This window comes from Lissotriton vulgaris, chromosome 7, assembly GCF_964263255.1.
Source record: "Lissotriton vulgaris chromosome 7, aLisVul1.2, whole genome shotgun sequence".
Taxonomy (NCBI): domain Eukaryota; kingdom Metazoa; phylum Chordata; class Amphibia; order Caudata; family Salamandridae; genus Lissotriton; species Lissotriton vulgaris.
This window is the reverse complement of record NC_141695.1, coordinates 18361389-18388616: the sequence shown is the minus strand read 5'-3', so window position 1 is coordinate 18388616 and position 27228 is coordinate 18361389. Positions and strand designations below refer to the sequence as shown.

The 27228-nt window shown below is 49.5% G+C and overlaps 1 protein-coding gene across 2 annotated transcripts in view; it reads left to right on the top strand.

The window, feature by feature from the left end:
- The window catches only part of LOC147700538 (uncharacterized), a 111463-nt gene that overhangs the window by 22030 nt on the left and 62205 nt on the right, over positions 1 to 27228 (top strand). The window lies entirely within an intron of this gene.

Sequence of the window (27228 nt, the reverse complement as noted above, 5' to 3'; positions counted from 1 at the left end):
CCCGGCTGGAAACAACATTGCGTATTTTAGTTCTTTTTCACAGAGTACCCTCTTGACCACCGGAAAGGAGCGTCGCAGCTTCTGGACCTTGATTGTAAAGTCCGGAAAGAAGGTGATTGTGGCGTTGCCGTATTTTAAGGGGGGGGCAGAGCAAGCAGTTTGTAACATTACATCTCTGTCTCTATAGTTGAAGATCCTCCCCAATATTGGACGTGGGGGCGCTCCCGGCCGTGGCGGGCAACAGAGCTCGTGGGCCTGTTCCACCAAAAAGTAGTTGGAGAGACCGCAGAGCCGTATATTTTTCATAATGAGGTCCTCAACAAACAGGTCCATGGCTGGGCCTTCCGCTCGCTCTGGTACCCCCAAGATTCTCAACGTATTCCTACGTGCGCGCCTTTCAAAATCTTCTAGTTTTGTCTCCAAGTTAGTGGGTTTAGTCTGGAGTTATTTGACATAAGCTTCAAGCGCCTTGGTAGAAGTTTGGAGGGTGGTTATGGAGTCTTCAATGGCCTTTACACAGTCACCAAAGTTACAAAGATCTGCATGCATTAATGTCACTTCGAAAGCAACCATTTTGATTTTATTTTCATGGGCTGACCGGACTCCTTGAATCTCCTCCATATGTCCTGTAAGTTGAGAGCCCCTTTCTCAGTCACCAACTTTTGCCGTAAATCACCCCCCCCCTCCACTAGGGTATCACTATCTGCCTTAGGCTGTGCAAATTTGTCGAGTTTCATTTGATGCGTCACTTTGGGCCCCTTGTGACCCGATAGCGCGTTTGATTCAGGTGAAACTTCTTATTTATCTCTCCTGCCTGTAGGATGGACCCCTCTGCTTCTTTGATACTGCTGAAGTGTGCGTCTAATCTCAGTCATCAGTGATAGCAATCTCGCACATCTGAGTAGGTGGCCAGTGTTCATATATCAAGCCTTAGGTGTTCTAGGCCCTCACATACTATTGCTGGTTTAGTGGCCCCTCCTGAACCTTTGTCTTGGGAGAGTTTGATCTGACCCACACACTGGTGTGCACATGTGGAAATAAACCTAAACAAGCATTTGGCTAAACGGGCATCCTTATGCAGTATCCATAGCTTGGGAACTTGTTTCCACATGAATTTAATGGAGGAGGGTCACCAACTTCCCCCTCAAGATGGCTGCCCGGTGTGGAGCTCCGGCCGGGGGCTCCCGGCCAGATAGTCTTTTTGGCTAAAATCCCTTGATTCCCACCTCCTCCAGGGATAAACCTACTCACCTGGGCTTCCGTCTTCAACTACGGTCCTTGATGCTCCATTCCTGTGCTTGTGAGCATGAGATTCTTGTCAGAATTTGCATTTGAGGCTTTCTCCCGTGGAGTTCCAGAACCAGCATGGCCGATGCCCATTGGAGCAGCTTTGTTCAGCTAAAGGGGAGTCTGGCCCAGGTATCTCATCGCAGCAGACACCTACCCAGCCGGGCATGGGGCGCAGCTACTCGCTCAACTCCGCTGCTCGTCTTCCTCCTCCTCCACCTTCTCCCTGAAGTCCCTGGTGACCAATGCTCGGCGTAACCCTTGACAACGCTGCTGATGCTTCTCTGATCTCCCCAGATGGCCGCAGAGGATCCTGGCAGAGGTTCTACCTGACCGAATCTCCCCTTGCCTCCGGGCTTGATTACTGCTGCCGTCCCCTTAAATTACCTCACATACTGCACCTCCTGCAAGTCAACAGAAACAATTTGGAATTTAGCAGAGGTAAGAATTATCAGCACTGCTCTGCGTGGAATTCTGAGCATGTCACTCTCCCGTCCGTGCCGGAGAAGACCCATGCTGGCTCCAAATTTGCTGCCTCCTGCTCTCTTGGTCTGCTGCCCTGACGCCCGTAACAGTTCCTTCCGTGTCCTATCGACAAGGGATCGGACACCGCTGCCCAGAACATTTGCACATGGATGGGCCAGCTGTGACTCGAAAATAGACTGCGTTCCCCCCCCATGATTATCTGGCTCTTTTCCCCATCTAGTGCCTCTCCATGAAATCAGCTCTTATTTTTCTTGTTCCTCTGGACTTAGACCCCCGGGCTTCTGGACTTGGACCCTGTTGCTCCCTGACATTTTGAGACTATCTTCCACTGCCTCTCCTACCCTCGATCCGCCATTTTAGCAATCCCTGTCCCATCCGCCATCCCCGCTGATCTCCTGCTGGGCGACATTGCGAATGTCTTTTGTACTCCACGGACCTGCTGCACGTTTTTTTGGTTTTGTTGACATCTCTGGTGCCTTTTCCCTTTTGTTTCCATCTCACCTTCCTGTCCTAATCTGCTTTCCTTACCCTTTCCTTTCTGTGCTCCCCCTTTTCTTCCCCTGCCCCTCAGGCTGTTTCTTGCAGCCGCTTAACCTCCGCTTTTTCTGTTTTAGGTCTTGCCTGAGCAAGCGCATGTGCTGTCTGGTGAGACTTTTAGTAAGGGGGCTTTAAAAAGCTCACCACACGCTTTTTTGTGTGGCCTAAAGCTTGCGGTTACGCGCACGGTTACGCGCACAGGCGCCATCTGGCTTTTCTCTCTCATCATGGCTCAATAGGCGCATCACTCACGGGCTCCCTTCCAGCGCACGCATATCGCACACCACTCGCCAGACGTGCCTCCTTGTTTGTTTTGAGAATCTGGTCACCCTAAACTTGATCCAACTGTATGCCTTGCTCTTTTACGGACGATGTTGCTAATTGCTTTTTGATGTGGCTGAGTATTTGCAACATATAACACTACTTCAATATTGTCACGGAACAAAGCAATCTTCGAATCGAAAGTGGTAGCTATACGTGCCATTGTTGTCTATTTAGCAGTGATTTGTATGTTTTGAGGCTAGGAATACTGCATTAAAAGCAACAAAATGAATAAAAATACGTAAAATATTCGCAAAGCTTGTCCTTACTTGGGGAAAATAAAACTATTTGGTTGTTCCCTCGTTATAAAATTTCAGAAATTATTTTCTAGTGGGTCGGTGGGCGTGGCTAGCGACCGGAAAAATGGCCGCAGCCTAAGAGAGCTCTCGGGGCAGCTGCGATAACCCCGGCAATCCTGTCATGACTCCTGAGCCTTCACAGTGGCAATAAACTGCAGAAGTTCAGCTAGACCTCCAGTAGCAGAGGTGAAGAAATTTGGGCGAAGAGCAAGTAGCCGGTACATCAGGCAGTCAAGGGGAGGAGCTGCGGCCTGGGTCCTCTGCGGAAGCCAGGACACACAGTGATCGCGGCGGACGGCCGCGGTCACACGACGGGCGGCGGGACTGCGCTCCTGGCCTGAGGTGCAAGCAAGACCGGGCACCCTGCAGCGAGGACACGTCTGGATGCGGAGCTGACTACTGGAGAAGTGCGGGAGGGGCCGTAAATGTATCGAGGCACTACTTGAAGGAGAGCCTCAGAGGAAGATAGTGCGGGCCCACGAACACCGACTACACAACGTGGACATCGGCCTGGGAGTGTGATCTCAGCGCCAACACCCTTCAGAGACAAACAGCAGGAAAAGTGCGGGTGAGGAGTGCCCCTGGGGGAGAGGGAGCATACCAGTGGCATATTAAGACCTGGGGCTGATATAAAAGGGGGCATTGGCAGACCTGTGACGACCCGAGGTGCCGGGCAACCTGGGAACAGTAAATATCACGCCCTCTGCGTTGGCATTCGCAGAGGTGGAGGCCTGCAACGACGACACACAGAGAACGACTGGCCAACTGAGGAGCGACGACTCCCTCGGCCACAGCGCAGGCACCGTGAATTGGACATAATAGGCAGACACTGCTGGGCCCCATCAGGTACATTGGGTGCAACTTGATAGACACATCATCCTAGTGGGGAGATAACAAGACGCCATGGCCAGGACTCAAATGGGCATCCTCCCCAAACATTGTTAAATAGAGACAGCAACTGGTCTGAGTGGCCCGGTTCCCCTCCCCCATCCCAAAGGGGGAATAAAAAAATTGCAAACTTCATAAGCTGCTGGAACAAGTTTGGCCCATGCCGTTTTTGACCCACCCTGGCTGGTAGGGGACCAACAGATAGATTCATGAAGCAAGTTTGCGATCGCAATTGTTGCGAATTCGCAAAATCGAGCGCAAATTGAGTGAAAGCCATTCATGAAAGAGAAAATCGCAAAATTGCGCAATCGCTAAATAATAATTGCGAAATCGCTAATAAAATCGCAGAATCCTGAAACCTGCCAATTTGCGATTCCGAAATAGAGAGAAACCAAAGATTCTGCGAAAACAGTTGCGAAGTCGCTAAATATTCGCTATTGGCATTCAAGAAAAATCGCAGTTAGCGAAATACACGAAAATCGCTAATAGCGACGCGCAAATTAAGGAGAAATCAAACCAGGTGGTAACCAGCAAAGAAAAAAAAAAAATTCAAAGTTAATTGCATACAGGTGCTGGCCTGACCAAACACACTTAAGGACATGCAGCTGCAGACTGTGGACTCTCACAATGCCAGGACTCTACATGGTGGTGAGGCGGCGTAGGCTGCAGCGAGCAGCACAGAACAGGCGTAGGATCCAGGAGCGGATATTCCGGCAGCGGGTCACCCTTCTGGGCCAAACCAGGGAGCAAATCTATGCCAAGTACCGGCTAAGTGGCCCAATGATTATCGAGCTGATCCAGGACCTAGACCCCCTCCTGCAGCATCCAACAAGGAGAACCAATGCCGTCCCCACCCATGTACAGGTATTGTGCTGCCTGTACCTACTGGCTTCCGGAAGCTTCCAGGGGATAGTTGCTGTCGCTGGGGGCATATCCCAGCCCACCATGTCCCGCTGCCTCAGTAGTTTTCTGGATGCAATGCTGACCAGGCTACACCACTACATTTCATTCCCAACCACCCAGCAGGACTTAAATGACACCAAGCTGAAATTCTACAACATTGCACATTTTCCGCATGTAATTGGATGCATTGACTGTACCCATATCCACATCTGCCCACCAGCTCAAACGGAGTACATGTACCGCAACAACAAATCCTACCACTCCCTCAATATCCAGATGGTGTGCAACGCCAAGAATATCATCACGGACATAGTGGCACAATATCCGGGCAGCACACATGACTCCTTCATCTTCCGGCACAGCAGCATTCACACACGACTGGCAAGGGGAGACTTTGGCGAAGGACACCTACTGGGTAAGTACACATGTCCCCATATACTATACTTTCATCATGTATCTGCGCAGAATAGGCACTCACCCTATGCTCATTTCCCGCAGGTGACAGCGCCTACGGTCTACGTGAGTACCTCCTCACCCCATACCTCAACCCAGCCACACCGCAGCAACGGCGTTACAATGCTGCACACATACGGACACGAAATTGCATAGAGAGGACATTTGGCCTATTGAAGAGCCGTTTCCGCATACTGCACAAGACTGGTGGGCCATCAAATACACACCTGAGGTCTGCTGCCGCATCGTGGCCGTGTGTGCAATACTCCACAACGTTGCCACCAAGCGCAGGATACCAGTGGAGATATCAGGCAGTGAGTCTGAAGGTGACAACGGGCCACCTCCACATGTACGTCATGCCCGCGGACAAGATCCTGCGGAAGGACACAGGCGCCGCAACCACATCACTACGAACTGTTTCTAGTGCACACATTCCACTATCACAACACTGCACCCATGCATGACGAATGTAATAATGACATGAGTGTGTATGAAGTTTGACCATTCTTCTTTAATGTTACATCACAATAAATTGGCCTTCAAGTATTAAATTGTCTGATGGGGAGAGTATTGCTCCATACCTCCCCATGCTGGGGTAGGGGGTTTGCAGGGGTCGACTGCATGGCCTCCCTCATAGTTTTACAGTCCTCACCGATGGTGACGACGAGACGCCCCAAGTCGTCTCTCCGCATCCTGAGGGACGGTGTTGGCCCTACTTCCTGATGTTGGCCTGCTGCTGCGGCGAGGTGCAGGCAACAGTGGTAAGGAGGCACTGCTGTTGGTCGACGCAGCCTCACTTGCGTCGTCACCCCCCTCTGCTTCTTCCTGGCCAGTGGCCTGTCTGCCAAGCACAGCTGCAGTGAGTAGGTCGAGTGACCTGGCCACATCCTGGCAACACTGCACCATTTGGGCCTGCATGGCAAGTGACCGTCGTGAGAGCTGAGATGTGGCGTGGCCAACAACATGATTTGACCTAGTGTAGGCCGATAGGCGGGCCAGTAGTTGGCGGTGGCGTCGACGGGTCATGTCCTGCTGGGATACAAGCAGCTGGTTGTTTTCTCTCACAGCTGCTGTCATCTGGGCAATATGCTGTCCGTTTGCCTGCATCTGTGCAAGCATTGCTGCCATGTGGCGTGCCTGCGTGCGATGCACCGCCAGCATGCGGCGTTCGATGACCAGGCCTGGGTCGGGTGTTTCTAGTGCCCTGCCGGTGCCTGCTGGGCCCTGGCGCTGCTGGCGCATCAGTGCGCTGGTCTGTGACCTGGCACCAGGTGTGTGCCTCGTCTGCCTCTGAGGCGCTGGTAGTGGAGCCTGTACCACTGCTGTGGCGGCACTGGGTGGTGGTTGTGTTGGTGGTGATGGCTGCACTGCAGTGGCTGCAGGGGTGGGCCTGTCGGCACGGGGTGGTGGTGCTGGCTGCACTGCTGGTTGCTGTGATGTGCCGGGTTGTTGGGAGGACTGTCCCTCACCCTCAGTGTCCTCCTGGCTCTCAGCGATGTGTAGCGCATCGCTGTCCGTGCTGGCTTGATCACCTGCACCTGTAATGTGAAAGGGTGCATGATTAATGTGATGTGTCTTGCGCAGACAATGTTGATACGTGCATGCAGCCTTGCTTTCCCTGACCGGGTTTTGGTTTGACTTTGCAATGAGTGCTCTGGCACTGTTGGGCTGACTGCGGGCTCATGATTACACTACAACTACCACAATGCAATTGGGCTTTTTTGGTGAGCTTGGTTTGCATTTTTGGGGATGTCATGTTGCTAGTTCAGGACTTAAGGGCATTGTTAGGGGACTGGGTCGCAGTCGCATGGCACTTACCTTCAGTTTGTTGTTGGCTGGGTCGAGAAGAGTCCAGCTGAAGGACCCCCACGCAGGCTGCTGGCGCTATCGTGTCCTCGATCAGGTCCTCCAATGGGGTGTTAGGTGTGGCTAAAGGTTCCCCTCCACCGGTGCCCAGTTGATCCCCAAGCCTCACAGCAATCCGCTCCTTGGAACGTCCTCTCAGGTCGTACCAGCGCTTTTTGATGTCGTCAATGGAGCGCTGGGTGACACCGACAGAATTGACCTTGGCGCGGATGCGCTGCCAGATCCTGCGCTTCTTGGGCTCTTGCACCCTCCGAGAGTCTTTCCCAAACAGCTTGCCATAGTCCTTGCACACCCCCTCAATTACGTGCTCCAATTCAGCTTCAGAAAACTTCATTTTCCTCTTCCTCTCCTGCCCACTGCTCCCTGCTGCTTCCTGGGACATCTTTGAAAACTTTCCTTCAGGCTGGGGTGCTGCAGAGTCTTGCTTTTGGAGCTCCTCACTTTCCTGCTGCCACTCCCTGGTTCTGTGTTCTGTTTGTGGGTGTGGTGAGCCTACTTCCTGGTTGTGATGTCATCAGTGGGCTCGAAATGCGACTTCCCGTTTTTGCGATCTCGCAGTTAGCGAGATCGCAATTTGCGATATCGCTATTAGCGATATCGCAATTTCGGCTTGGGAAATTGCCGAAACTGCGATTATTTAGCGATTGCGGCTAGATTGCGATTCGCTATTTTTCCTTGCATTTTTTCATGAATGCCATTCTGCGATTCTCAAAAAGCGAATCGCTATTTTTCGCTATTTGCTAATCGCAGAATGGTAGCTTCATGAATCTGGGTGCAAGAGTGGTACAAAGCAACCGTATAGATAAATACGCCAATGCCAAGGAACACAAGGAAGCGCTTGAGGCAACGTTCGCCGCCACAAACAGTGCGCAGGCAGCACAACCGAAGGAGATCGCGCTGAACGATATGATGTCGGCACTACAGCTAATGCAAAACTCTATCGGCACCATATCATGTGACATAACCCTCCTACGGGCGGACATCTCCAAAATGAGCACCAGAGTGGCAGAAGTTGAAGCTACAGTTTAAGTTTAAGTTTACAGTTTAAGTGCAGTAGTGTGGCTCACTGGTTAGAGGCGGCAGACCCGAGAGCAGAGGACGGCCCGGGACCAGGGTTCGATTCCCGACGCGGCAGGTTTCTGGACCAGGGTCAGCGGACTCGATAATTCTCTCGCCTCGGTGCCCACTCTGATCAGCGATCACACTCAGCAACTCTGGGCATAAGCTTGCCTCATCTGCACTAACGGCCCCACCAGACCGCCGGGGATGCCTGGTCTCACCCTGGAGATACCCATTAAGGGACCATCTCTCAGGGAAGCCAGGAAGGGTTTCGCAGCGGTCGAAGCGCGGAGATACTCCTCCGGGAGTCGATCATAGCGCTATATAAACTTGCAATTAATTAATTAATTAATTAATTACTACGACCACTCTAACGACGGACACGGCCACCTTACAGCATTAAGTGCAACAACTGAAAGCTACAACTAAACAGCTAGCTGAGAAGCTGGACGACCAAGAAGGGAGATTGCGGCGCAATAAAATCCGCCTAGTTGGTGTGCCGGAGAGCGTCAGGGGGCCAGCTTTAGATCTAGTAGTGGAAGAGCTGATCCAATCCCAACTGCAACCACGGGGACTTTCAAACTTCTTCTCGGTGCAGAGGGCCCATCATGTCCCGGGTGGGTGACCAAGACCGGGAGCATCCCCGCGACCTATCCTTGCACGCATATTTAATTTTAGAGATCGAGATATGATCTTGCAGGCTGCTCGGATCAGCCCCCCCTTGCGGATCGATAACAGTGAGGTGACATTATATTCAGATTATACAGCGGCGGTAACACAACAACTGCAGAACTTTACAGATGTTAAGAGAGAGCTCCGTAGCAGAGAACGAAAAATGCAATGCTCTTTCCAGCAAAGCTACGAGTCAAAGCAGAAGGCAAGAGCTGGTTTTGTACATCGCCTGCGGAGGCACAGGATTGGTTGGAGGGCTGGCGCCCGGCCAAGGGGCACAACAGACGGGACGCCAGAGGAAGGACACAGCCCTCGCCGGAGACTCATGGAAGAGAGTCGGAGAGATCACCAGTGAGCCTCACAGATGCGGAACGCGTGAATGGGACTGGATGACGCCTGGGGGACACTATCTCTGCGATGCAGGAGACTACCTGGAAGCCATTGGACCACTACAATGAACTTTTGCAGAGGACTGGAGCCCGCACACTAACAAGCAGACTGGCTGCAAAGCGAGGAAGAGAGCATTGACTACGTAGATTGAACACACCGAATATTGGACTCCATTAACGAGGAGATGTGTTAACATTACACCCATGAATGGGAGGTCACACTGTGTGGGGCACAGGCTCTGGACCATGTAACTTTCGGGGGGCGCGGCGAGCCACGGAGCAGCTCTCCACTCCAACCGCAAGTACACAGTTATGGGGTTCAAGCTCTCTGCTAAGTTGGGGAGGCGGGTAGTTTTAAATCCGCTCGGCAGGGAGGCAGGGGGGATGGCATCAGTTAATGGCAAAGCATTGGGGCATGTTTCAGAGTTCATCTTGTATAGTTAATCGAAGTATTGTTCTAGAATCCAGATTATTGCATGGCAAACAGATTTGAAATAGCTCAGGACCCCTCTGTTGTGGTAAATAAAATATTACCCTGTCATAATTTCTATACATTAATAAGGAATAAGGATAGCTCATAAAATGAGAGGCAGAGTCTGTGGTGTCCGAGTCAAAAGGGCTTTAATACAATGACTCGAGTCAATGGAGAATCGGGTTTCATCACCACTAAGGTTCAGGAAGGGTCGTCATCTGACGTTTTATTCACATAACACATTATATATAGTAAAGCCATACAATTGCAATGAATAGAGAAGGCGGAACGCTCCAGGCGGAGCAAGTGAAAGAGAGAGATAAGAACACATGGGCGTGAAAGAAGGCGTGTAAAGAGGCGTACACGTGGGTGTTCACTTGATAAGTCATAGGTGTGTCATAGGTGGTTGGATGCATAGAGGAGGTCTGCAGGGTCAGCAGAAACCTTTACCCTACTTGTGCGCGCAAAACTGGTCATGACGTGAAATTGACGTGTAACTGGGGAGAGCTGGGGGGAGCTGACTTTAGCACTAGTAGAGGAGTCTGGGATGTCAGAACGACCTGCACCTTTGGCACATCTGATATCTTGTGTTTGGAGGATGTATTGTCTGTAAAGGTCTCTCGAGCAAAAGCTGTTCATCACTAAATGCTAGTGTGTGCATATATTTCTTCGTGCATTGTGTGGGGCCATGGGCCTTCTATGGCAACGGGTTCAGTAAATCACTTGAATGGAGACAGAAAGGCTAGGCCCTATGCTCTGCAGGCGGAATATGTTTACCCCTTTCACTAGACTGGAATGTGTTTTTGCGGAGCCGAGCAGATAACTGTAGGCAAAATACCATCTTGGCAGGCCAGGCCGGGCACCTCTCGGCTGAGCAGGAAGTAAGGGAGAGGTCAGGGATGCATACCTAAACTGCAGCTTTCAGAGTCAGAAGAGGCTCGGAGCCTGAATTCAGGGCCTGGCTCGGCTGGGCCACAAAAACGTGTGCTTCTCGACTTTTAAACGTGTACCATGTAAATGCATTGGCAACGTAGGCCTCAGTGCAGAATTAACGTTTCATTCATGGAAGGCCTAATAACTGACATGCTAACATTAGACGGAAATGCAGGGGCATTAATATTACAGGCACGAGATGGGAATTACATGATAACATGGACATACATGGGGCATAGGTACATGGATAGGGTGCGAGTGGGGGACACACTGACCACATAAAATTTTCTGTTTCCTCATTCCCTCCTTGTCCCCTACTGTGCCCTTCAGGATACATCTATATTCATGAGACCATCTATTTGTTCATATAGCATCATTTGCTCGTCTTTTTTCATTCGTGCACGGGAACGAGAACGTGGACGGGGAATACAAGCAGTGGCACACAAGCCGCAAATCGCTGGGCCACATTGCAGACAGAGACAGCAACTGAATACTATGAGCAGTATTATTCCTAGGAATGACAATACTTTCCATCCCCAGGCTGATATCACACTCCAGATCCAACCGGACCAAGTCCAGGTGCCTGGATTCTGGTGTATCTCATGAGCTATCTTGTGGAGCCTTGTTATTGCTGCATACACTGATGGTGCGTTATTAGGAACAAACACACAACAACTGGAGCCGATCACTCTACAAGCCCCACCCCTATCGGCCAGGATGACGTCAAGAACAAAGCGGTTCTGAAGAACAACAAGTCTCATAGCAGACTGCTCTTCGGTTAAGTTTCCTAAGGCAGAAGTAGTCTCATTCACTACTGCCTCCAAAGTTCGGGTTAGTTTGCGTATTAATTTACTGTTTTGGACGGGACCTACGAAGAAAAAGAATCCTTTATTGAAATCTGTATATTGCTCCCACGCTGTCTCAGTCTGATCGACAACCGGGGAATCGGTCTCCCTCTTGTGTCTAACATGTACTAGGCTTGAGTCTCGATGATAATGGGATGGGGCTAGAAAAACAGGTGGCAGTAGGAACGCAATATAACACGTTCCACCCCAGTCTAAGGGCAGACGTACATAGGCTGTCTGACCACAAATGAAATAGGAATGGCGGGAAGCTTTGAAAGTAGACTTTCCTTTATCATTGAATTCGATCACAGTATTACAATCACTGTGTCCTAGGTGCACTGAACCATTCTTTCTAACACATAGTTCACCTTTTACTGGTAAGACTGTTATAAACGGTGAACCTGTATTGGTCTCAGACTGGACGTTCAGAATCATGAGGCTAAGGGAAACATTCCCTAATTCGTACACTTCATTTTCTAGGTCTGTTCCTTTTCTTTTGGGAAAACCATCTTTATCGGGAAAACATGCCTTATCATGACTATATTCAGGTCCCCCCAAATCCATGCACTCTGGGAATTTGTGAACTGTCTGTCTTGTGTTGACGACATTAAAGCAAACCAGGCTCCGCACGAACCATTGTGCGAAAACGGATAAGGAAAGAGGAGCAGAACTCCCTTCATTTTCTGATAAGGTGGGAGTCGGCCACATACCCAGCAATTTGTTACATTGCTGGTCTGGTGAGAATGGTGTAACATACGAATAAAAGTGTTGTTGTGCAGTGCTAGTCGATATGACAATTCATGGGGTGGCAGATCACTGAATGTGTGCTCTACAGTGTCATTGAAGGAAGAATGTATATGTGAACCAAGAGGAGGAAAGAAAACATGTCGCGTCAAGCTTATACATATAATCGATATACTTAGAAAAAACATAATGATCAGAGTTACTATGCATCTGCTGCGTAAGGTTTTGCAGTACTTCTTTTTCATCTCTTTCTGCCTATCTCTCTGGCTATTTGGGTCTACGATCTTATACATGTCAGGAACCTGTCTAACCGCTTCACCCGAGGGGGACTTAAACAATTAAACGCTGTCTGACTTACTAGACCGTAGTTTTTGTCTATACTCTTGTTGCGGAGTCTTTTCTAGCAAAGGGAGTTTAGAGTCAATGTTTTCGGGGCAGTCCTTAGAGTCTTTTACTGAACCAAGTCCATGGAAGCGTTTCACATGGTGGGCATGGAGCCAGCCCTTCCTCCCCTCGACCTTGACGGCGGTTCTCGTTGTTAACAGGACCAACTTGGGTGCACGCCAGCGAGGCTCGAGCGGACTGGAACGGTCGAAATTGCGGACAAACACCAGGTCTCCCGGAACAATTGAATGATTCTTCACCTGGGTGTTGTCGGGGAAGGCAGCTGCAACCTGTGAACGACAAGAAAGGAGTGCAGACATCAAGGAAGCCAGGTAATCTGTCAGCATAGTACTGTCAACATCGGTTATTTTACGTGGCATAGGCGTACCCCACATATTCGGCGGTCTACCAAAAACCACCTCGTACGGGGATAGTCCGGTTCTGGAATGAGCTACCATACGCATGTAAAAGAGGGCAACCGGCAAGGCTACCATCCAATCCACGCCTTTTTCTGCACAGACCTTCGCTAGCTTGGTTTTGAGTGAATGGTTGTGACTCTCTACGAGACCTTCTGCCTCTGGGTGTCGTACGCAATGGAATTTCCACTGGTGCCCTAACAGAAGAGATACTTGTTTCATCAGCTCAGAAGAGAATGGCTGTCCATTATCTGAGTACACGACACGGGGCAAGCCATATCGCGGGAAGAATTCTCGGACCAGCTGCTTGGCAGTGGTCACAGCAGTGTAATCTGGGACTGGGTACGCTTCTGTCCATCTAGATAGGGCACATACAACTACGAGGACATACTTGAATCCTCGACATCTGTCCATCTGAATATAATCCATCTGGAGGACTTCAAAAGGGTGGTCAGGAGGATGAAATCCACCTTGTTCCACAGGAATGCCTTTGCCTGGATTGAACTGACAACAGATCATGCAGGTACGCACTTTCTGTTTTGCTGCTGCACGTAAATGCTTGTTGAACCAAATGTTCTGTAAACTGTCTAACATGGCCTTTTCTCCTAAGTGTGCTGGACTATGTGCTGTATTTATGATGACCTGAACCATGGCATCGGGGAGAAACCATGTGGCTTTGCCTTTTGTCATCCATCCCTGATCTGTCTGGACCCCTCCTTGTTCAGTCCATTTCTTGATTTCGTCTGGAGTGGCATGTGTCTGTATGTCGAGTACATCTTGTGAGGGATCCCTGACTGTCATGCAATTCGTCAGTGATGGTACTTCAGTCTTTGTCGTGTCAGTTGGAATGTCTGTTTGAGTCTGAGCTGTAAGTTTAGCTGTTCGATCTGCCAGGTCATTACCCTGGGAAATAGTGTCTGTGACTTCCGTATGTGCTTTGCACTTCATGATGGCTATGGCTGTAGGTAAGTGTATTGCATCTAACAGAGCCTGAATGAGGGGACCATGCTGAATCTTGGCCCCATGAGAGGTCAGAAAACCTCTCTCCTGCCAGAGGACTCCAAAGTCGTGTACGACTCCGAAGGCATACTGTGAATCTGTGTATATGTTTACTTTCAAGTTCTTGGCTCGTATACAGGCTTGGGTCAGAGCGATGAGCTGTGCTGCTTGGGCAGACAGGGTGTCAATTCGGTGTGTCTCTATGACTTCAGTATCAGTGGTCACTGCATACGCGGCCACTAACTCTCCTGTGCTTGTTCTCATGCATGAACCATCCACATAAAGTGTCAGGTCTGGATCTGGTAGTGCAATGTCTGTCAAGTCTTGTCTTGGTTTCGTCACTGTGTTAATTACTTCCACACAGTCATGTGGTGCAGGGTCTACTGTACTTGAGGGCAAAAGTGTAGCAGGGTTCAGAGTATTGCATCGTCTGATCTCTATGTGTGGCTGGAACAATGTCAGTTCATATCCTGTCAGTCGTGCTATAGTCAGGTGTTGTGTCTGTGTCCTGTTCAAGAGAACTTCCACTGAGTGTGGAACCTGTACCGTCAGGGGATGTCCTAAGACAATGGAATCGCTTTGTCTGATTGCTAGAGCTGTTGCTGCAACTGATTTTAGGCACGCAGGCAGAGCCTGGGCCACTGGATCCAATGTACTAGAAAAGTAAGCACAAGGCTTGTGTTTTCCTGCTTGATCTTGTGTAAGGACAGATAATGCTGTGCCTTTGCGTTCAGTGACAAAAAGTGTAAAAGGTTTGCTGTAACATGGAGTCGCTAAAACTGGTGCTTGACATAGGGCTTTTTTCAATTCATCAAATGCAAGTGTATGTTCCTGAGTCCAAGGGAGGACAGTCGAAGTCGCTGCCTCCTGTGTTGTCAACTGTATGAGTGGTTTGGCTAGATATGCATACTGAGGAATCCATTGTCTGCAGTAAGAAGTGAGGCCAATGAAGGCCCGTACTTCCTTTTGTGTCTTGGGCTGTGGAAGATGTGCAATTAACTGAATGCGGTCAGGTGTCAACTGTCTACCCCACTTGGACAGCAAGTGTCCAAGGTACACCACTTGCTGGGCACAGAATTGTAACTTTGAAGGGGACACTTTGTGCCCCTTTTCTGCCAGGAAGTATAAGACTGTCAGTGATGCACGTTCACAGTCTCGTTCTGTTCGCGCTGTGATTAAAAGATCATCAACGTATTGGAGTAATGCAGTGTCAGTAGGCATGTGAATACTGTCTAGTTGTCTTTTCAATGCTTGACTGTAAATACTAGGACTTTCTGTGAACCCTTGAGGAGCCCTCGTAAATTTGAAGCTTCGTCCATTCAAACAGAATCCGAAGAGGTATTGGCTCTCTGGATGGATTGGAACACTAAAGAAGGCGTTCTTGAGATCTATCACAGTGAAGAACGTCGCTTCGGAATCAATTGCAGTCAGTAATGAAGAAATGTCTGGGACCACTGGGTACTGCGATATTATGCATTTGTTCAATTCTCGGAGGTCAATCACTAGTCTGTAGACTGGTGGAGCATTTGGGTCAGTTCGTTTAAGAATTGGAATGATAGGAGAATTACATACATTGGAGTCAGTTTCTACAACCACTCCCTGAGCAATAAGTTCATCAACAATTTTCAGTAATGCTACTACGGCATCAGGTGGTAACTTGTATTGTCGGATTCGTGGCAGCACAACTCCTTGCTTGAGTGTGACACAGTGTGGTGTAATGTGCATGTAACCTACATCAGTCGGACCTTGCGCCCATAAATGCTGTGGTACATTCTGGAGTCTGGGGTCAAAATCTCTCAACACATAATGTCCTTTAAAATCAAGTAAAAACAATCTCACTCCTTCCGGAGAACAACAAATCACTGCTCCTAGTTCTTTCAATGTCTTTATACCAAGCAAGTTTTCTGGACATGATTTAGTAAGTAACAGGTCTGTAGTGCGGGACAATGGACCAACTCCTAAGGAAATTGGCTTTGACACTTCGTTAACAATAGGCTTTCCTGAAAATCCCAGGGAAATATTCTGTCAGCCTGAGAGGGGTGCCCCTGGAACCTCGTCGTGACTGATGGTAGTTCTGCTCGCCCCTGTGTCAATCAGAAATTTTCTGTCTTTTCCCAATACACGACTATGTACATAGGGACCCTCTTGATCTACAGGAACCTCAATAAGGGGCAAGCCAACCTCCCTCTCTAGGCTGTTTCATGAGTACTGTTGATAATCTGGGTAGTCTGACTGTGCATACTGGTACATTTGTTGCGTGACATGTTGTGTGGCAGCAATGGGTTGGGGTGTAGCTACTGTCTGTTGCGTGTTCTGTGGCGTTTGCGTGTTCGGCGGGATGTTATCCTGTCTAGGAGGACGCGGTCTTTCTTTCGTCTTGCCTGTAGCTATATTGTGTTTCAGGACAGCACATTCATTTATATCGTGACCTGGCTGTTTGCAGTAATTACAGTTCCCTTTGACAGGTGCCGCGCCCTTTTTATGGCCATCAGCTGGAACTGATTGAGCAACTAGTACTTTCATTTTCGTATCTTTCATGCGTCTCTTTTCGTGTTCCTGTTCTTCTCTAATTCGGTTCTGGTGATACTGTAACATTTGTAACATTTGGGAAGGGCTATTTGCTTGCCAGGTACTCTCAACCTTCAGTACTCTATTTTTGATCGAGGGTAAGGAATTCTCTACTAATTTGCTCACAAAAAGATGGGGGTACGATTCACTACTTGTCTTCAGGCCACTGTTAATAATAAAACATTTTTCGAATCTAGAATAAAAATCACTAGTGTCTCCATCTTGTTTCTGTTTGCAGGCAGAAATAGCATCCCAATCTTCCTTTTTAGTAGTCAATAATCTCGGTAAAACCTGTATTAATAGCTCGGGTAGTTCTTTAGCTTTGTCCCCAAGACCAACACCAGGCCCTCGTGTTTTATCTTCGTCTTCTAATTCTGTCCGACTGATCTTTTTCTCTCCCACCTCCCAATCTTTTTCTTTAAGCTTTTCGTAAATGCCTGCTGGTAACAGTACTTTCAACAATTTAATGGTATCAGAGTATGTGTAATCCCCCATGCGGAGCATGTCTTTTAATTCACGGTGGAACCCCCCTGGGTCTTTATCATGACAGGGCAGTAATTTTTTCATTTCCAATAATTCCATTTTCGTCAAGGGTGTATACTCGTTGAAGTTCACCCCCTGTAGTTTTAACGGGATGAACCTCTCGTAGGGGATTCTGTCTGTCTATGTGGAAGGTCTTTCTTTCTCGGTGTGGGGCAGGAATCAAGTGCGGGGTCAGGAAAGTCAAGTACTTATGTCGTTAATCTAGAATAACATTAATTAACTCGGTACCTAGGCCTCTCCATCTCGCTAGGAGTAAATCGTCCAGTAATTTATACAAGGGACCTGGATCATAATGCTGACTCTCATACAAGGTGATGAGATGCTGAACCATGTAAATACCAGCTAAACGCTGTTCTTCCGGAGGAAGACTCAAAAATGTTTGCGCTACTATGTCATCCTTATATATGTTAGAATTACAAGCCCATTGTACTGCTGACCGGGCTAGTTCCTGTTCATGCATAGTACAAAGTTCACTGCCCCCTACCCGTTTTCTCAGTGCTTGTTCAGTAGCTTGGAATAGGTGTTCGAGGGAATATCTTTCTGGTATGGGAAGGAGGGTATGTTTACTGTAATCTAGGCCTTTAGGTCTGTCAAACGGTCTTGCCCTGCCTACGTAGTTCATTTTATTTATTTCCTCCGTTTCTGTATCTTCCTCATCTGAGACTTCGTCGTCCCCTTTCTCGGCTTGTTCTTTCTTGTGTATATTCAGAATTTCTTTACGAATTTTCCTATACATGCATTCTATTTTGTTCTGTGTATCATGTTTACCAATAGCTATGTTGTCACTCCAAGTAATCATACCATTAGTTACTTCTTTGTCTGGCTGGTCTTGTTCCCTGATCAAACAATTAATCAAAAATCGTAAAAGCATGCTTTGAATCTCCACCTTTCTATTTGCCATGGCCTCATGTATACTTTCTGGTCTTTCCCCCGTTCTAACGAAGGGGTATATTCTGTCTAAATGGTCCTTCATGTCTGGCAAAGTGACCAAATAGTCTGCAAAGCGTCTTAAACGTATTGAGTATGTGAGCATTGAGCCCACACCTGGTACTGGATCATATATACAACTGGAAAGAGTTTGTCTAAGAGATGCTGTTGTCATTGTCGTTTTTGGCGTGCGTTGTAGTGCTAATTCTCGTAGGTTTCGTGTTAGTGGTGGTGGGGTGTGCGGTGTGTGTGGTATGTCTCCAGTGGCCCCCCTCCCGATGCCCCTAGACTTGAATCGCCTTGGCTTGAGTCGTCTTTCACTGTCAGTGACACTGCTGGTGCTGGTTGATCTTGTGCTATAGGTGGTTGGCGAAAAGGATTGGTAGGGTTTTTGACAGGAGGAGGAGGAGGACGTAAATCTGTATTTACATACTCTGGAGCAGCGTCGTCTAAATAGGAGGAAAGAAAAATGTCCGCTGCTGTCTGTTTATGACTACGGAGTTTAGTCGGGATCAGTGGTGGCGGCAAGTTACTAGGTACTTCCGGGGTCACTTTAGGTAGGCCCTCGGCGAGGATGGGATACATGCCTTTAATAAGGGCATTTCTTTGTCTTTCTACTTGTTCTGCTTTAACCCGTTCACCTTCTTCCTTTAGCTCTTTTTCCTTGGCTTTTTCTGATGCTTCTCTACTTCTCTCTGCTTTATGGATTTCTTTCTCTGTTCTTCTATGCGCTTCTTTACGCCACAACTCTATGGCATCTTTCTGGGATTGTCTAGCTTTCTTTTTCCACAGTGCTTCCTCTACTCTCATGATGCAATCAGCATCCCATGTCCCTGAGACAGGCCATCTATATTTCTCTTCCAGATCCTTCGTGTAATCTACCCATAAGTCTAAGAACAGTATGGCATCTAATCCATGCTTCTGGTACATAAAATGACCAGGAGTGTCCCTAGGCGGGAAGGGAACTGCCTCTTCGAATATCCCTTTCCTGGTCCCTATCTGACGTAATTTCAGAAACAGTGGCATGTTTGAACTAACTTGAACAAAAACACAATAAGCACAATAATAGACTGAGAACAATCATTCATACCACGACATTAAAACATTAGGAACAGATACTAACTAGTACATAGAAAAAACACAATCCTAAATAAACCTCGTTTACTGTATGCACTGCTAGAAGAGTACAGTCATACCGGTCTCATAAAGAGACGCGTCTTTACCGCATCCACCTAAATGGACACGTCTTTACCGGATCTGTGTACCCAGACCCGTCTTGACCGGGCTCAAATAAATGAACCCGTCTCTATGCGTTCCCAACAACGGTACTCACCGGGAAGCAAAACTGAAGGCCTTGGAAACTCGATACTGGACTGGACTGCTACGGCTTCTGGTTTCTACTGCTGCTTGCTGCGCATGCGCCTTGGAACAGGTGGGCCTCGGGATACCTCGGACCTTGCTCTCTCGGCTTGGGCTCTGGTCGGGATGGTCCGCAATCCTCACCGCCTCGTGTGGATTGGTGGTCGCAGTCTTCGTCTCCTCCGTGGGCCTGAGGGAGTTGGCAGGAAATCCTGCTGACGTGCACACATAAAGTCCGTCACGGCTATAGAAGGGGTCAGGGGGCTGCGCTTACATCGCCGGCGCGTGGGGAAGGGGACTAGTCCCTATTCGGGCGCCAGATTAATGTGGTAAATAAAATATTACCCTGTCATAATTTCTATACATTAATAAGGAATAAGGATAGCTCATATAATGAGAGGCAGAGTCCGTGGTGTCCGAGTCAAAAGTGCTTTAAAACAATGACTCGAGTCAATGGAGAATCGGGTTCCATCACCACTAAGGTTCAGGAAGGGTCGTCATCTGACGTTTTATTCACATAACACATTATATATAGTAAAGCCATACAATTGCAATGAATAGAGAAGGCGGAACGCTCCAGGCGGAGCAAGTGAAAGAGAGAGATAAGAACACATGGGCGTGAAAGAAGGCGTGTAAAGAGGCGTACACGTGGGTGTTCACTTGATAAGTCATAGGTGTGTCATAGGTGGGTGGATGCATAGAGGAGGTCTGCAGGGTCAGCAGAAACCTTTACCCTACTTGTGCGCGCAAAACTGGTCATGACGTGAAATTGACGTGTAACTGGGGAGAGCTGGGGGGAGCTGACTTTAGCACTAGTAGAGGAGTCTGGGATGTCAGAACGACCTGCACCTTTGGCACATCTGATATCTTGTGTTTGGAGGATGTATTGTCTGAAGTAAAGGTCTCTCGAGTAAAGGCTGTTCATCACTGAATGCTAGTGTGCGCATATATTTCTTCGTGCATTGCGTGGGGCCATGGGCCTTCTATGGCAACGGGTTCAGTAAATCACTTGAATGGAGACAGAAAGGCTAGGCCCTATGCTCTGCAGGCGGAATATGTTTACCCCTTGCACTAGACTGGAATGTGTTTTTGCGGAGCTGAGCAGATAACTGTAGGCAAAATACCGTCTTGGCAGGCCAGGCCGGGCACCTCTCGGCTGAGCAGGAAGTAAGGGAGAGGTCAGGGATGCATACCTAAACTGCAGCTTTCAGAGTCAGAAGAGGCTCGGAGCCTGAATTCAGGGCCTGGCTCGGCTGGGCCACAAAAACGTGTGCTTCTCGACTTTTAAACGTGTACCATGTAAATGCATTGGCAACGTAGGCCTCAGTGCAGAATTAACGTTTCATTCATGGAAGGCCTAATAACTGACATGCTAAAATTAGACGGAAATGCAGGGGCATTACTATTACAGGCACGAGATGGGAATTACATGATAACATGAACATACATGGGGCATAGGTACATGGATAGGGTGCGAGTGGGGGACACACTGACCACATAAAATTTTCTGTTTCCTCACTGTAGCAACTAAGGACTATGGCATTCACACACCAAGGTGACAGGATTGAAACCAGACAAGCGCATCCACCCAGCGACAGGAACCCCCACTGACTCTGATTTCATGGAATGTGAATGGGTTGGGGGACAAAATTAAGCGTGGGCTAGTATTACAATATCTCAAACGGAAGGCGCCAGCAGTGGTGCTCCTCCAAGAGACCCACTTACAGTCAAAGCTCTAGATCGATGGGGCTTCCGGATGGAGGTACACTAGGAGTTCACTTCGGGCTCAAGGGGAGTAGGGATTCTGATTAACAAGCGTTGCCCCTTAATAGTAACCAGGTCTCAACATGACAAACAGGGTAGGTTTGCCGCACTCACATTCCAATGGGACGGCAGGAAATACAATGCAGTGTCAGTATATATACTGCCAACATTACACCAGCTGCCTTCCCAGACCTCTGCAAATTTCTGCTCACGCTTCCTCAGGGTGAACTAATTGTGGGTTAGGACTTTAATGACACTATGAACGCTGACATCGATCGACAGCCCCCAAGAACCACTAGTAGCTCCACCCATAACCTCAGAGATTTTATAGATTTGCTTGTCCTACTAGACATATGGAGAACTAAACACCCAGAAGATAGACAATGTACATTTCACACATGGAGTGCATAACAGCTTATCCAGCCTCGACTATATCTTTACCCTAAGCGGTACAAAAGGGGGTGGTGAAGGACGGAGCATCTGAACCAATCAAACACTCACACTCAGTCAAAAGATCTGGGTTTGATGGGGGCGTGGCTTGCAGCCGATAAAAATGGCCACTTGCTAGGAGAGCTCCGAGGTTGAAGTGACCCTCCGGAGAAAATCCGATCATTTATCCTGACAGTTTATGGGAGGAGACGGCACCAGTGACCGCCCGTGACCGAGCGACATCGCCGACAGCAAGTCCGGGAAAAATCCGCGGCCCAGACCCGATACTACTCGAGATCGGAGCAAGAGGGCCTACCATCGCAAAAGAAGCCGGGGCCTCAAGTGATCCGCAGCCTCGGAGACCCGCCGGGGCGAAGAGCAGCAGGAACACCGCCCAACATAGAGCGGAGAGTTGGACACGGTTGGCAAGCACGCTCCTCCCACGCAGCCCCTTGTAGCGACGTGACCATAAGGTGGGAGCGCGAAATAGGTCCCGCAGCGCGGGACTGTAACTAGGGGCGGAGAGGCGGTCCGCGGGCCCAGACCGGGCGCCGGTGGAAAAACAAAGTGAGGCACCCACGCCAGTGTGGAGAACAAACACACCCGCGACCGGCATTGGAACAGCCCCCAACCCACACGGCATATCCCGGCAGTCACCAGAAAAAGGCCTAGACCGCAGACAGCAGCCCGGGCCCTGGGTGCCTCCGCACACCGAGTAGGCTCCGAAAACCGGCGGCATAACTGCGGCGCAATCCACATAGGAGACCCCTTTCGACCCAATACGCCATATTCATGGTGGAGGCCCCTCAACTATATCCAGACAACTGCAAGGTGGGTTCAGGTGAACTCAGTGTAAAGACCGGACACGACCCGTACTCTTCACGCGCACCAGGCGCTAAGGAGGCTCTAGGGGCCCACTCATACAAGACCCCTGAAAGCACCGGCATCTGACTGCCCACGCCATTAGCTCAGGACTATAACGCGCATAAACGAGAAAGAGGCGACGTATTGCCAAGGCTTCAGGCCCCACCTGTGTGAATTGTGAATAGCGACGCATCCTCCCACTACAGCCGACCCAGTGTGCCGGGATGTCTGGCAGGGGCCCAAGAAACCTCACGACGCAGGCCAAACTGGACAAGTATGCTTATAATAAAGACTTTCCCCCATTGCAAGAAGGGAGGACCTCGTCAAGCGGAGCCCAAGGTGGAGGAACGCCCAAAAAAGTCACGCTGGAGGACATAATGGCGGCACTGGCCGAAGTACAAACTACTGTGGGCTCCATTTCCACAGACGTCTCATTACTCCGTGCAGCCTTTCAAAAAATCACCGCCAGAGTGACGGAGGTGGAGCAAACCACAAAATCACTGGTGGGCGACACGGCAACGCTAGCAAAGACCGTCTCCCGACTTGAGAGTGAGAAAAAAATGCTGGCCGAGAAGCTGGACAAACAAGAAGGACGCGCACGACGCAATAATGTGTGAATTTTAGGTATTCCAGAAAGTGAGGGCACCCAGGCAATGGACTTATTCGTGGAAGACCTAATCAAAACTAGGCTACAGCCCAAGGGGCTTTCCACATTCTTCTCAGTAGAAAGGGCGCACAGGGTGCCTGGTGGTAAGGCTAAGCCCGGGGCGCCCCAGAGACCGGTGCTTGCGCGCCTCTTCAACTTCAGAGACAGGGATGTCATTCTCCAAACAGCACGGATCTCCCCACAAATCCGAATCCAGAACTCATTGATCTCCTTCTTCCCTGACTACACTGCTGCGGTGTCAAAACGGCGCCAAAGCTTTCTGGAAGTCAAAAAAGTATTGCGGTCCCGTGAAATACCCTACTCCATGCTGTTCCCGGCAAGATTTGGAGTGGTAGCTGAGGGGAAGACGTGGTTTTTCGAATCTCCGGAAGAGGCGTACGACTGGCTCGAAGGCTGGAGAAAGAAGGATGGACCCCGTCGTAATGGAAGAGACCGCGGCCGCCATGCAGATGAAGCAGAGATAAGTAGCCCTGAACTCTTCACTCCCACCGAGGAGGACTCACAGAACCCGGATCAAGGAGGCTCTGGCCTGAAATTAATCAGATGGAACGAGTGAGGACTTTCACCTACGGGCCTGCAGATGCAGAAAGACATTGTTAGAGGTCGGCTCTGGACATGGGGCGGAAACGGGCCCACCCGCAGAGGAAGGGTCACATTCACCTCGGACTTCGTAACCCCTACACGCAAGTACACTGTTGGGACATGGGTTAGAGCACTCTGCTGAGTTGGGGTGGCGGGCAGTTCTGAGTCCGCCGGGCAGGGAGGCAGGGAGGGGGGAGGTGTTATGGGATGGGGGAGTTAGTAATACAGAGTTCTTGGTTCGAATATTGCAACACAGGCACCGTTTCTTCATCACTCACCAGCCCCCCAAGCACAACCACTAGTTGCCCCCACGCTAACAATCATATTGTGTCAATGGTCTAGGCCATAAAATTAAGCGGGCTTAGTCCTCCAATATCTCAAGAGAAAGGCGCCCACATTAGCCCTATTACAAGAAACCCATTTGGTGGGGACTACCTCAAAGGCTCTTAATCGATGGGGCTTCAAGATGGTCACACACGCAGAATTCTCTGCGGGTTCCCGTGGGGTTGGTATCCTGGCCCAAAAAAACGCTCCACTCCTCATCAAACGCACATGGGCGGATGACCAAGGGCGATTTGCGGCGATACACTGTCAATGGGAGGGGAGGCCTTATAATATAATCTCAGTCTACATTCCCCCTACGTTACACCAAGGGGCATTCCAAGACCTGGGTAAACTAGTACTTGAACTCTCAGAAGGTGAACTAATCATGGGAGGAGACTTCAATGCGGTATCGAATACAGCGATTGATCAGCACCCTCCTCGTGAAACCACTAGACCTAACCAAATATTTAAAGACTTCCTAGAAGCAATGGGATTGGTGGATATGTGGAGACTTAAACATCCCCATGGCCGTCATTACACGTTTCATTCAGGGGCACATAATAGTCTCTCCAGGATAGACTACATACTAACCTTGACGATCCCCCCGGAAAAGATCACAGCTCTGGAACACCTGCCAAGAGGGATATCAGACCACTCCCCTGTACACCTCATTTACACGGCACAGCCCACCAGACGACAAAGACTATTCCCGATATACCCCGGCTATCTCAAAAACAGAGCTATTTTGAAAACACTAAAGACTTCTACCACACATTACTTTATGGGAGGCATTCAATGTAGTGCTCAGAGGACAGGCTATCTCTACCATTTCCAGGCACAAAAGAGAACAGCGGGCTACTGTTGAAGCATTAGAAACAGCAGTTCAATCAGCAGAATTGGCCCATGCCTCCGATAGCACAGAAGACACGGCACACGCACTAACACTAGCGTCACAGGAATACAAGGCATACGTAGAGGACGTAACCAAGACAACACTGACTAACACACTGCATAGGATCTATGAGTTGGGTGACAAGACTGGAAAGATGCTCGCATGGATGGAACGTAGGGAAAGGGCCAGTAGATGGATTGCCACAGTAGAACGCTCAGATGGTACACACGTGACGGCTCCCCCACAAATTGTAGAAGAATTAGCCACTTATTATGAGACTGCATACACTGCTCGGGTGGGAATACAGAAGAAGACTGCTTGCAGTACCTGCAGGACATACCCCTACCCACACTATCACAGGAAGATGCACAGACACTTGAGGGCGACTTCACAGGGGAAGAAGTGGGGAAGGCTATAGCAGCACTGCATACTGGGAAAGCGATGGGGCCGAACGGCCTACCCGTTGAACTCTACAAAACACTATCAGGACAGATAATCCCCTACATGCTCCCGATGTATAATGACTGCCTGTCAAATGGAGAGCTCAGGGCTGACCAACGACTAGCCACCATTGTAGTAATACATAAACCCGGTAAGCCACCTGACCAAACATCTTCCTACAGGCCGATCTCCCTAATGAATGTGGATGCTAAAGTCCTGGCGATAGTTCTGGCGCTATGACTACAGCCCCACCTTACAGACCTAATACACCCGGACCAATCGGGCTTCATGCCTGGTAGAAATACATCACTTAACCTACGGCGTACTCCCCTCTTGCAGGAAGATGCGGCCATCCTCTCTCTTGACGCTACAATGGCCTTCGACCTAGTGGAATGGCCGTTCCTGTTTGCGGTCCTCAGAAAGGTAGGCTTCGGCCCTAAATTTTGCAGTTGGGTTAAACTTCTCTACACCAAACCAATGGCACAAGTGGTAGCAAATGGCCACACTTCCCGCACGTTCACACTGGGACGCGGAACGAGGCAGGGATGTCCTCTATCCCTGCTACTCTTCGCACTCATACTTGAACCTCTGGCGATGCAGGTACGAGTGGACCCCGTAATCAGAGGGATCACATGGGGGACAAGATGGGAAGATCGCATCTCCCTCTACGCGGACGATGTATTGGTTTATTTGATGTCCCCCTCCCAGTCACTGGCAGCTTTGATGGACCTGCTCAGGGCCTACGGTGAGGTATCGGATACACCATCAATTGGACCAAATCGCTTCTTTATGTCCTGCGAGGCCACACACCGACGCTGCCCCCAGACTGCACCCTACAGACGGTCACCAGGGGATTCAAATACCTAGGAAACTATGTCACGCCACAAGAACCATTATTTATGGAAGAAAACCTAATGAAACCACTACAGAGGCTAAAATCCGACGTCACACACTGGTGATCTTTACCGGTTACGCTGCTAGGGAGGGCCGCATTATTTAAGATGCTATCACTCCCCAGATTTCTTTACGCGTTGCAAAACACGCCCTTTCCAGTCCCTCTTACCTATTTCAAATCCATAGACACAGAAATCTCGACACTCCTGTGGGATGGGAAGCCGGCCCGTATAGCGCACGCCAAATTACTCCGATCCTGGTATGACGGGGGGATCGTCCTACCCTGTGACAATTAATAGTGGTTAATCAGTGGATACACGCCCCACAAATGGACCCGGCCTTCCGCCTTCCGCCTTGACCGAACTGTGCTACCGCCTGACCAACTCATGTGGGCACTATACACGAACAAACAATACCACACCTTTGCAGGCCCAACAGCCCACACGATCAAGATCTGGCACGCAGCACAGAGAGCCTTGGGGGGTGGGAGGGAGTGCTCACGCTCGCCACCCCACTTTGGGACACACGGCGACTAGGTACCCTAGCAAACACAAAGGGCTTCCGGCAATGGGACTTAATTGGTATCTCCAAAATCGGGGGCTTATGGAAAAAAGGTGAAATAGTCACCTTCCCAGCCCTTAAAGAAAAATACGGGATGGCGGACACCGAACTGTATCGCTACGCACAAATCAAGCATGCACTACAGGGGGCGATTCCAACAGGCACCCGACTGGCTGAATCTTCCCCCTTGGAGGATAGACTCCTTACTGAATGCCTAGACAAAAAAGCGATCTCCCTCACATATTGCAAACTTATTAATAACATGCCCGACCCCACGGCTGTCCTCCGGAGCAAATGGGAGATAGACCTGGGGGACATAGAGGATGAAGATTGGCTGTACGCACTAGCATCTCCCAGGGAGGCCTCCATCCCGTCACAACTCAAGCTAGTGCAATTGAAAATATTGCACAGAATATACTACTCCTGCACACTCCTACACCGGCTAGGCCGTATCCCAGAA